We start from the raw sequence: 12,540 nt of genomic DNA on the forward strand, positions 1-12,540 counted from the left end.
AGGCAGGTCATGTGGTACTTGCAGTGCTGTTGGATGTTAAACGAACCATTCCTGGGCCTTGTGCTGATAAAAAGCCTGCAGGACAGAACATCAAGGAGCAGCCAAGCCTAAAGGAGACAAGCGCAGACTGTGGATAACTTATAGCCTTGACTAGGGTGCCTAAAGCTAGACTGGACATTGGCTGACATCAGGGACAGATCCTGAAGAAGACATTAGGCTAACAAACACTAGGCTCTGCTGAGATGAATTCCTCCTTGTTCTTTTTCATTATTTGCCCTATTATTTCTCCTCATAGCTTTTTAATATTGTTTATTTGTCTTCAATTTGTTCCTATTATTTCACTATTTTTTATTTTATCTTATTTTTTATATATTTAAAGAATTTTTATTATTTTTATTTTAGTTTTAATTCCAATCTCATATTTTACTCTTCCTTTCTCTTGTTCCATTTTGCATTCATCCTTCCTTCTTTTTAAAATTTTATTTTTTCCCTTTCTACACCTTGTTTCTATTCCTCACTCTTACTATTTCTCCTCCTTCCATCCTGTCAAAACCATCTTTTTTTCCATTAGTCATCTCACATTCTTTTTCCTTGTATTATAATATCCTTATTGCGATTCCACCTTTATTAATATTTGCTTGGTTGTCATGATATTGGGATTGTTGTTGCATTTCTTATTTTTATACCTAGCTGTTCACTGACTTTTTTTCTACTTTAAATCTCATATTTTACTATTCCCCTGTCCTACTTCATTTCACCTTCCTCCTGCCTTGTCTTATTTTAATTTTAAATTTTATTTTTCCCTTTTTTAGCCTGGTTACTAACCCTTACATTTATTATTTCTACTCTCTCTGTCATCTCAAAGTCAGTTTTATTTCCTTTAGACATCTCACAACCAGTTTTTTCTTGCTTCTTTGTTATGGGTATCACTGCAATAGCTGTTTTTCTTCAGTTTGGTGCCTATTTTGTCACTATTTTTTCCCATCCAAACCTCATATTTTATTCTTCTCTTTTCTTACTTTAGTTTGCCTTACTCCCCCCCCCCCCATTCCTTTGCTTTGTTTCTATACCCTACTGTTATTATTTCTTCTCCCCCAGCCCTCTTGGAATTGTTTTTCTTTCCGTTAATCACCTCATATTCTTTTTTCCTTTTGTATGATATTCTTACTCTCTTTCCACCCTTATTAATCTTAGCTCATTTGTTGTTGATATAGCGGCAGTGGTTGGAGGGTATATTTGCTGGTGTAGGTTTTGTTTGCCAGGTTGTTTTGTTTTCTTATGGCAGCTCCTATACAATAGCATACAAGACATGGTGGGGTTGTGACTCTCAGTCACCCAGCTAGAGAGGAGAATCCACCAATGAATGAGCCAACAACCACCAAAATCCAGTTATAACAAGATAGCCTACTTGAACTGCATAAATGGGGTCCCTAGAGTATCCAGCTTGGGAGTTCAAGGAGACTGAAACACTGAGTCTCACAGAACTCCTACCATAGAAGGTCACCCCACAAAGAGAGAGAGTGAAATCAGATCAATATAATATGCAGAAACAAACAAAAGAGCATCTAAAATGGGGAAACTAAGACACACCCCCAATCAAAAGAGAAGACGGAATCCACAATGGAGTGCTAAATGAAATTGAGACAAATAATCAATCAGACTTAGAGTTCAAAATAATGGTTATAAGATGAAAAAGGAAGTCAGTGAGAACTACAAGGAATTTAGTTGGAGCATGAGGAAGGACATAGAAACTATGAATAAGAACCAGGAGGAAATGAAGAACACAACATATGAAATGAAGGATACACTAGAGAGAATTAAAATCAAGCTAGATAAAGCAGAGGATGAAATCAGTGAGCTGGAAGACAAGGTAGAAAAAAACACCCAGTCAGAGCAACAAAACAAACAAAAAAAGACTCAAAAAGACCAAAGATAGTTTAATGGAGCTGTAGGGCAACATGAAACATAACAATATTCACATAATAGGGATTCCAGAAGGAGAAGAAAAAGAGCAAGAAAAGAAAACCTGTGTGGAAAAAAAAAATGACAGAAAACTTCCCTGACTAGTTGGGGGGAAAAGTCATGGAAGTTCAGGAAGCACAGAAGGCCCTATCAGGATGAACCCAAAGAGGCCCACTCCAAGACACATCATAATTAAAATGACAAAATTTAAATACACAGAGAGAATCTTAAAAGCAGCAAGGGAGGGAAAGCTAGTAACATACAAGGGAGCTCTAATAAGACTATAAGCCAAATTCTCAACAGAAACACTACAATACAGAAGGGAATGTCATGAAATATTCCAAGTAATGAAAAGCAAAAACCTGCAACCAAGACTACTCTACCCAAAAAGGCTTTCATTTAAAATGAAAGGTGAAATAAGGAGCTTCCCAGACCAATAAAAGAGGCTAAAAGAGTACATCTCCACCAAACCAGTATTGCAAGTGATGCTAAAGAAATGGCTTTAAGAAGATGGAGAGAAATAAATCCAAGTCTCAGTGGTCAATTAATATTTGACAAAGGGGGAAAAAGCATAAAATGGAGCAAAAACAACCTCTTCAACAGATGGTGTTGGGAGATCTGGATAGCTACATGGAAAAAAAATGGAACTCAATCACCAACTTACACCATACACAAAAATAAATTCAAGGTGGATAAAAGACTTAAATATAAGTCATGACACCATAAAAGTTCTAGAGGGAAACAGCAGGAAAATCTCAGACATTCCACGCAGCAACATTTTTACTGATATGTCCCCTAAAGCAAGGAGCATAAAGGAAAGAATAAACAAATGGGACCTCATTAAATTAAAAAGCTTCTGCATGGCCAAAGAAATAGCATTAAAATGAAAAGAGAACCAAGAACATGGGAAAACATACTTACCAATGATACCTTGTACAAGGGTTCGATCTTCAAAATATATAAAGAACTCACATGACTCCACTCCAGCAAGAGAAAAAACTCAATTAAAAAATGGGCAAAAGTCTTGAACAGACACTTCTCCAAGGAAGATGTTTTGGGGCCCAGACTCAACAGAGAGCCCAGAGGCATATGAAAAGATGCTCAGCATCAGTGGCCATCAGAGAGATGCAAATTAAAACCACAATGAGATACCAACTCACACTGGTCAGAATGGCCATCATAAACAAATCAACAAACAAGTGTTGGAGAAGATGTAGAGAAAAGGGAACCCTAGTGCAGTGTTGCTGGGAATGCAGACTGGTGCAGCCACTGTGGAAAACAGCATGGAATTTCCTCAGAAAACTAAAAATGGAACTACCTTTGACCCAGCAATTCTGCTGCTGGGATTATATCCTAAGAGCCATGAAACACCAATCCAAAAGAACCTGTGCACCCTAATGTTCATAGCAGCACAATTTACAATAGCCAAGTGTTGGAAGCAACTTAAGTGCCCATCAGTAAATGAGTGGATCCAAAAACCATGGTACATTTCTACAATGGGATACTACGCAGCAGAGAGAAAGAAGGATCTCCTACCCTTTGTGACAGCATGGATGGAACTGGAGAGCATTATCCTAAGTGAAATAAGCCAGGAGGTGAGGGACAAATACCATATGATCTCACCTTTAACTGGAATATAATCAATAAAAGAAAAAAGCAAGCAAAATATAACCAGAGACATTGAAATTAAAAACAATCTAACAATAGCCAGAGGGGAGGGGGAAGAGGACAATGGGGGAAGGGTTTTCAGGAACTACTATGAAGGACACATGGACAAAACCAAGGGGGAGGGTGGAAGCAAGGGAAGGAAGTGGGTTTGGTTGGAATTGGGGGAATTGTTGGGGGGAAAATGCAGACAACTGTAATTGAACAACAATAAAATAATTTTCAGAAAATGATGGAGAGAGAGAGAGAGAAAGAGGAAAATAGGCACAAAGGGAAATACTGGCAGTGAATAAGTACCCGTCATTAATAATCTAAAGTGTAAATGGATTAAATGCTCCAATTAAAGGACATAGGAGAGCTGAATGGATAAAAAAAAAGACCTGCATTTATGCTATCTACAAGACTCAATTAGAACAAAATCTCCACAGGGTGAAAGTGAAAGGATGGTAAGACAAAAACAAGCCTCAACAAATTTAAGAAAATTGAAATCATATCAAACATCTTCTCAGATGACAATGGCTTGAAAGTAAAAACCAACCTCAAGGAAAAACCTCAAAAACATTCAAATACGTGGAGATTGAATAACATGTTATTAAATAATGAATGGGTTAACAATGAGATGAAAGAAGAAATCAAAAAGCAACTGGAAACAAATGAAAATGGACACACAACAACCCAAAACCTGTTTGACACAGCAAAGGAAGTCCTGAGAGGGAAATTCATAGCAATATAGACCTACCTAAAGCAAATAGAAAAATCTCAAATAAAGAACAAACTCTACATCCACAAGAACTGGAGGAACAAGAAAAAGCTCAGAGAGAGTAGAAGGAAGGAAATAATATCAGAGCAAATTAAATGACATAGAGCCTAAAAAAATAATTCAAAGGATCAATAAATCCAGGAGCTGGTTCTTTGAAAAGATAAACAAAATTGACAAACCTTTAACCAGACTCATCAAGAAAAAAAGAGAGAGGACCCAAATAAATAAAATCAGAAACAAAAGAGGAGAAATTACAACCAATACCACAGAAATACACAGGATTGCAAGAAATCACTATAATCAACTTAACTACATGCCAAGAAATTGCACTACCTGGGCAAAATGAACAAATTTCTAAAAACATACATCATCCAAAACTGAATCAAGAACAAGCAGAAAGCCTAAATAGACCAATAACAACTAGTGAATTCAAAGCAGTAATCTAAAAACTCCTGGCACACAAAAACCTTGGATTGGATGGCTTCACAGACAAAACATTCAAAGAAGAAATCATCCTATTCTTCTAAAATTATCCCAAAATATTCAAGAAGACAGAAGACTCCTAAACTCTTTTTATGAAGCCAGTATTATTTTAATTCCAAAACAAAGTAAGGACATAACAAGAAAAATTATAGGCCCATATCTCTGATGATCATAGATGCTAAAATCATCAACAAAGGATTGGCAATTTGGATCCAGCAATACATTAAAGAGATCACAATCATGATCAAATGGGATTCATCCCAGGGATGCAAGGATGGCATAATATTTCTAAATCAATAAATATAATATACCACATAAACAAAATGAAGGACAAAAACCACATGATCATTGCAAAAGAATCTGAAAAAGCATTTGATAAAATCCAGCACTTATTTATGATAAAAAACATTCAGATAAGTAGGAATGGATGGAGCATACCTCAACATAATAGAGGCCATATACGAGAAACCAACAGCCAACATCATACTCAATGGGCAAAACCTAAAAGCTTTTCTTTTAAGTTCAGGAACAAGGCAGGGGTGTCCACTTTCACCACTCCTATTCCACATTACTAGAACTTCTAGCCACAGTGATCAGACAAGTAAAAGAAATAAAATGCATCCAAATAAAGAAGGAGGAAATACAACTGTCATTATTTGCAGATGATGTAATAGTGTATATAGAAAACTTTATAGTCTCCACCAAAAAACTACTTGACCTAATGAGTGAATTTGGCAAAGTAGTGAGATACAAAGTCAATATTCAGAAATCAAAGGCATTTTTGTATACCAACAATTACATATCATAAACAGAAACTAGGGGAAAAAATCCATTTACTATAGCAACAAGTAAAATAAGGTACCTAGGAAAAATTGAACCAAGGAGGTAAAAGAACTGTACTCAGAAAATAGTAGGACACTAAAGAAAGAAATTGAAGAAGATATAAATAAATGAAAGCCTATGCCCTGTTCATGGATTGGAAGTATTAACACCATTAAAATGTGCATACTACCCTAAGCCATCTACAGATTTAACACAATCCTTATGAAAGCACCAATGGCATATTTCACTGATGTAGGACAAATATTCCAGAAACTTATATGAAACCAAAAAAGACCCCTAATAGCCTCAGCAATCTTTTAAAAAATATATTTATTGATTATGCTATTACAGTTGTCCCATTTCCCCCTCTTCACTCCACTCCATCCTGTCCACCCCCTCCCTCCCACATTCCCTCACTATAGTTCACGTCCATGGGTCATACATATAAGTTCTTTGGCTTCTACATTTCCTATACTATTATTAACCTCCCCCTGTCTATTTTCTACCTACCATTTATGCTACTTATTCTCTGTAACTTTCCCCACTCTGTCCCCCTCCCACTTCTCTGTTGATAACCCTCCATGTGATCTCCATTTCTGTGGTTCTGTTCCTGTTATAGTTGTTTGCTTAGGTTGCTGTGGTTTTTGTTTTAGGTGTGGTTTTTAATAACTGTGAGTTTGCTGTCCTTTTTACTGTTCACATTTTTTATCTTCTTTTTCTTAGATAAATCCCTTTAACATTTCATATAATAAGGGCTTGGTGATGATGAACTCCTTGAACTTGACCTTATCTGAGAAACACTTTATCTGCCCTTCCATTCTAAATGATAGCTTTGCTGGATACAGCAGTCTTGGATGTAGGTCCTTGCCTTTCATGACCTGGAGTACTTCTTGCCAGCCCCTTCTTGCCTGAAAGGTCTCTTTTGAGAAATCAGCTGATAGTCTTATGGGAACTCCTTTGTAGGTAACTGTGTCCTTTTCTGTGGCTGCTTCTAAGATTCTCTCCTTATCTTTAATCTCGGTAATGGAATTATGATGTGCATTGCTGTGTTCCTCTTTGGGTCCAGCTTCTTTGGGACTCTCTGAGCTTCCTGGACTTCCTGGAAGTTTATTTCCTTTGCCAGATTAGGGAAGTTCTCCTTCATTATTTGTTCAAATAAGTTTTCCATTTTTTGTTCTTCCTCTTCTCCTTCTGGCACCCCTATAATTCGGATGTTGGAATGTTTAAAGATGTCCTGGAGGTTCCTAAACCTCTCCTCATTTTTTTGAATTCTTGTTTCTTCCTTCTTTTCTGGTTGGATGTTTCTTTCTTCCTTCTGGTCCACACCATTGATTTCAGTCCCAGTTTCCTTCGCCTCACTATTGGTTCCCTGTACATTTTCCTTTGTTTCTCTTAGCATAGCCTCATTTTTCCATCTACTTTGCCACCAAATTCAACCAATTCTGTGAGCTTCCTGATTAGCAGTGTTTGAACCGTGCATCTGATAGGTTGGCTATCTGTTTGCTGCTTAGTTGTATTTTTTCTGGAGCTCTGATCTGTTCTGTCATTTGGGCCTTTGTGTGTGTGTGTGTGTGTGTGTGTGTGTGTGTGTGTGTTGGCTCACCTGTTAAGTAAAAGGGTGGAGCCTTAGGTGTTCACCAGGGCGGGGTAACGCTGATCACTGTGCTGTGATGCTGTATGTGGGGGAGGGGCTGAGAGGGAGCAATGGCACTTGCTTCACTCTCTGCCCGATTTCAGTCACTCCCTCTGCTACCCACAATCAAATTGGGCCCCTCTGGTGCTGATTCCCAAGTGGGTGGGCCTGTGTATGCTCTAGGCCCCTGTGGATCTCCCCAATGAACTGTCCTGTGAGGCTGGGAGTTTCTCCTGCTGTCACCTCAACCCCCATGGGTGTTGTCAATCAGAAATTTGAGACTTTATTTCCCCGTGCTGGAGCCCTGGGTTGCGTGGTCTGCTTCGCTCCCTCGCTGTTCCCACCAGTTTATCTATGCATGCATGTGGGGCCACAGGCTCTGCCAGCCACCACCTTGTGGGGTCTGCTAGTTCCAGCCTGGCCTGCCCCTTTCCATAATCTGCCACCTAACTGTGTCCGCCAGCCACCACCTTGCCGTGAGTCCTCTCCACCCCAGTTGCCCCTCTCTGCCCCTCCTACTGGTGTGCATGAATGTTTCTTCTTTATCTCCTTGGTTGTTGGACTTCCATACAGTTTGATTTTCTGTCAGTTCTGGTTGTTTTTTGTTTTTAAATTGTTGCCCTTCTTTTGGTTGTGCGAGGAGGCATAGTGTGTCTACCTATGCCTCCGTCTTGGTCGGAAGCCTGCCTCAGCAATCTTGAGAAAGAAGAATAAAGTTGGAGACATCCCAACACCAGGTATCAAACTATACTACAAGGCCACTGTGATCAAAACAGCTTGGTATTGGCATAAGAACAGATGCATAGATGGATGTAACAGGATAGAGTACCCAGAAATAAACCCAAGAATCTACAGTCAATTAATGTTTAACAAAGGGGGAACAAGCATACAATGGTGTAAAATTAGCCTCTTCAAAAAATGGTGTTGGGAGAACTGGACTGGTACATGCAAAAAAAAAAAAAAAAAAAAGAAAAGAAAGGAAACGAGACCACCAGCTTATACCATATACCAAAATAAACTCAAAATGAATAAAAGACTTAAATATAAGGTCTGATACCATTAAAGTCCTAGGGGAAAATAGACAGTAAAATTTCAGATATCGCATGTAGCAGTATTTTTACCAATGTATCTCCTAAGGCAAGGGAAATAAACAAATGCAACTACGTCAAACTAAATAGCTCCTGCACAGCTGAAGAAACCATCATCAAAATGAAAAGAGAACCAACTATGTGGGAAAACACCTTTGCCAATGGTACCTTGGACAACAGTTTGCTCTTTAGAATATATAAGGAACTCAAAGAACTCAACACCAGGAGACAAACAGTCCTATTAAAAAATGTGCAAAGGACCTGAATAGACACTTCTCCAGGAAGGACATACAGATGGCCAGTAGACATGTGAAAAGATGCTCACCATCTCTAACTATCAGAGAAATGCAAATTAAAACCACAATGAGATATCACCTCATACCTGTCAGAATGTTTATCATTAATGAATCAACAAACAAGTGCTGGCGAGAATGCAGAGAAAAGGGAACCCTAGTGCACTATTGGTGGGAATTCAGACTAGTGCAGCCACTGTGGGAAACAGTATGGGATTTCCTCAAAACAAAAGAAAACAAAACAAAACAAATAAAAAGAAAACAAAACTAAAAATATAACTGCTATCTGACCCAGCAGTTCCACTGCTGGGAATATAATCTAAGAATGCCAAATCACCAATTCAAAAGAATGTATGCACCTCTATGTTCATAGTAGTGTTATTTGTAATAGCCAAGTGATAGAAACAGACTAAGTGCCCATCAGTGGATGAGTGGATCAAAAACCTGTGATATATTATGCAATGGAATACTACAGAGCAGAAAGAAAGAAGGAACTCCTACATTTTGTGACAGCATGAATGGAACTGGAGAATATTATGTTAAGTGAAATAAGCCAATCAAAGACAAATGCCATATGATCTCATTTATCAGAGAAACCTAATGAACAAAATACGCTAGTGAGCAAAATAGAACCAGATAAATGGAAACAAGGAACAGACTGGCAGCATCCAGAGATGAAGGGAGAGGTCAATACTGGAGGAAAGAAGTGACAAGCACTAGACAAAGAACATGTATGAATGACCCATGGACATGGACAACAGTGTGAGGATTGACTATGAGAGTGGGTGGTGGGATAGGCAGAGGAAGGCAAAGGTGGAAAAATTGGAACAACTGTAATAGAATAACAGTTAAAAATTATATGAATTCAGGTTTCTCTGACTACAAGGTAATGTTTTCACCCTTCTGCTAAGAATTCACATGATCGATTTACACTGATAAAGCTAATGGCAGCATCTACCAATGACTAAAAGTGCGACCCAGCTCTCAATCTCAGGACATAGATCTGGACCTCAGGCCCCATCTGAAGTAGTTATCTGTGCTGAAAAATGCGTTCCTCTTAAGTGCACGTGGCACCATTCTGCTAAGTCCTGTGGAAGCATGTACCATTACCAACTATGAAATTTTAATAGAAGGTCTAAGAGTTTCAAGAGATCCACACTAACAAAGGACTTCTAAAAATGGCAGTAATACTCAGGGAAACGTGTCAGCTATGAAACATATCAAATTCTACAAGTAATGTGACAGTGGAGACCAGTCTGAATAGTCTTAAATGTCCGAAAAGCCCAGAGGAGAAAATATCCAGGAAAAATATTAGTTCACAGGAAAAAGGGGAAAATATTTGAAATAAGAAAAACTTTTGAGTTTGTATTTTGCTTTTCTTGTATTCACCAAAATGTCATGAAAGCAGGTAATATGTCATATGAAATTGTTTCTAAAAAGCAGGGAGATGACTTTACGTTCATAATAGCCAGTGGAAAGCTGTGACTTGTTCACAGCACAAGCCAATTAGACCCTTTTAAGCCACAAGAGATCAAGTAATCACAATATGAATAAAAGAGCACAGGCTCAAAGACAAAACCCTTTCCTAACTACCAGGAAATCTATTAGATTTATTATGACCTCCTTCAAGTGTCTTGTTCAATAAACCAGGGCATAGATGGTGGGGGGACCTGCCTGGTAAATGAAAATACTCAGCTAGACTTCAAATATTTTTCACAGAAAAACAGGGCTCCCGGGAAGTCTTCTTGTGTCCCCATCTTAGCTATTTATGTCCAGTGTGCATTATTTACAGAGGTGAGTTCCAGTGTGTACTGTAGGAGCCGGGGCCATTCTTGGAATGATTTGCTCTCTGCCAACAGGATTTGAAGAGTATTCAGCTGAGCCCTAAAATCCAGTGAAGTCTCAGACTCCATGTTAAGCATGTAAAGAAGTCATTCTTAGATCAACTGGATCTTTAGCAGTCTTAATGACTTAATTAACACTCAACGAGTTGGGTCTGATTTCATTCACATTGGTAAATTGTCCTGACAAAAGCTATCCCTCTGGTAAGGACTCAGTTCGCTATGGAATATCAAACACTTGATGGTTTGGGTCTGTGTTAATTATGCCAGTCGGACAGACAGCACAGTTGGATTAAAATACAGCAGGGCAGTCAGGTAGCACTGTTGAGGTTTTAGCAAGAGCCAGAAGTTGCGGACACAGACAAATCTGGATTTGAATTTGGTGTCTGCCTACTTCCAGCTCAGTAACCTTGAGCTGACAGGTTACTTAATCTTCATGAATCTCAGTTTTCTCATCTGCTCAATAAGTATGAAATCAATATTTTATCTTGCATTTCCTGTGAACATTAAATAGAAAAATGGTTAAAACCATGATGCACAGCGTAGATGCAAAGTAGATAGTAGCAATTTAGAATTGTTTTAATTGGTGGAGATGATCACAAAGATTTTTGTTATGATCTAACTTCTCTGAACTTTGGTTTTCTAAACTCTTATTTAGAGTAATAGTAGTACCTTTCTCATAGTGCTGTTGTGACTAAATGCAAAATACTTAGCTCAGTGGTAGACACATTGTAAGTGCTCAATAAATGTTTACTACTTTATAGTTGTTATGAAAAAAGATCATTTTGGGGTAGCTAGAAAAAAATCACATGGCATATTGAGGTTGTCATATTTATATGCTAGGTTACCTGGGAGTTAATGGGAAAAAATCTCTTAGGACTAAAAAGAACTTAAAGTTCCATTCTTTTTATTGGGATTAAGTTGGCGAAGTTACTTAACATAGCCAAATCTCAGTGTGGCAGACACTATCAGTGACGCATATAACCCCTGAATTCACCCTTGCATTCATGCTGCACTGAGGACTTCCAACTTCCAGTATCTGCTCCATTGCCTGAAGCTATGTCTGCTACACAACTTCAGGAAGGTTCTTTGTCAGCTACAGCCACCTGACCCATGCACAGAGGGGCCTGAATCATTACCTCCCCAAAGCTGCCATTGAGAGACTTGACTGGAGTTCATGAATAATACTGCAGGTCCTTTGCCCTTGTTGGGGCTAATTGTGAGTGTTACGTGTTTTGCTCTGTGTCTCAGGTTCTCCAGGGTTTTGAGCCCTAGTTGACCACAGTTGTAACCTTGCCCATAACTCAAGATTTATTGGCTCACTTCTCTTCCTTGGTTCACATCCCCAGCCCCCTACTGGTACTCAAATTCTTGTCTCAAGGTCTACTTCTGGAGGAACTCAGTTTCAAAGGTGGACAATAGCATCTACCTTTTCACTGGGGTGTTGAGTGGGTTGAATGAAATTGTAGGTGTTATATATTACCTTTGGACAACAAAATTTATTCTTACATATTTGTTCTGCTTCTTTGTCTATTGTTTGAGTCTTTCAATCTGGAGGGTAACCTGCCAGATGTCAGGAGCTATATTTTGCTCATCTAGAAGTTTGACTTATAAAAACTCAGATTTATACCTTATTATTCAATAGCCAACTAATATTTGTAGAGGGTTGTAAAGTTCATCAACCCTCCCACACATGACCAAGTCAGTGCATGACATACCCTCTGAGGTGGGATTTCTGTATCCCCATTTTACAAGTGAAGTGATAATAATGCTCATTGATCACTGGAGTGGGTGATTTTGATATTCTTGTTCCTTTCCCTTGGCCAGCCTCTGACTGTAGACACAGTTGTAAAGGATCATTCCTGCTCATGTTGATGGTGACACCTTCCTGCATGTGGTTGCTTTCCAGGGCTCCCCCTTTATCCTTCATCAGGCCACTGCCCCTAGGAATGGGGGAGGGGAGGACAGTGATAGTGAAGCAGGGTGCAGCCAA

This window comes from Desmodus rotundus, chromosome 8, assembly GCF_022682495.2.
Source record: "Desmodus rotundus isolate HL8 chromosome 8, HLdesRot8A.1, whole genome shotgun sequence".
NCBI classification, from domain to species: domain Eukaryota; kingdom Metazoa; phylum Chordata; class Mammalia; order Chiroptera; family Phyllostomidae; genus Desmodus; species Desmodus rotundus.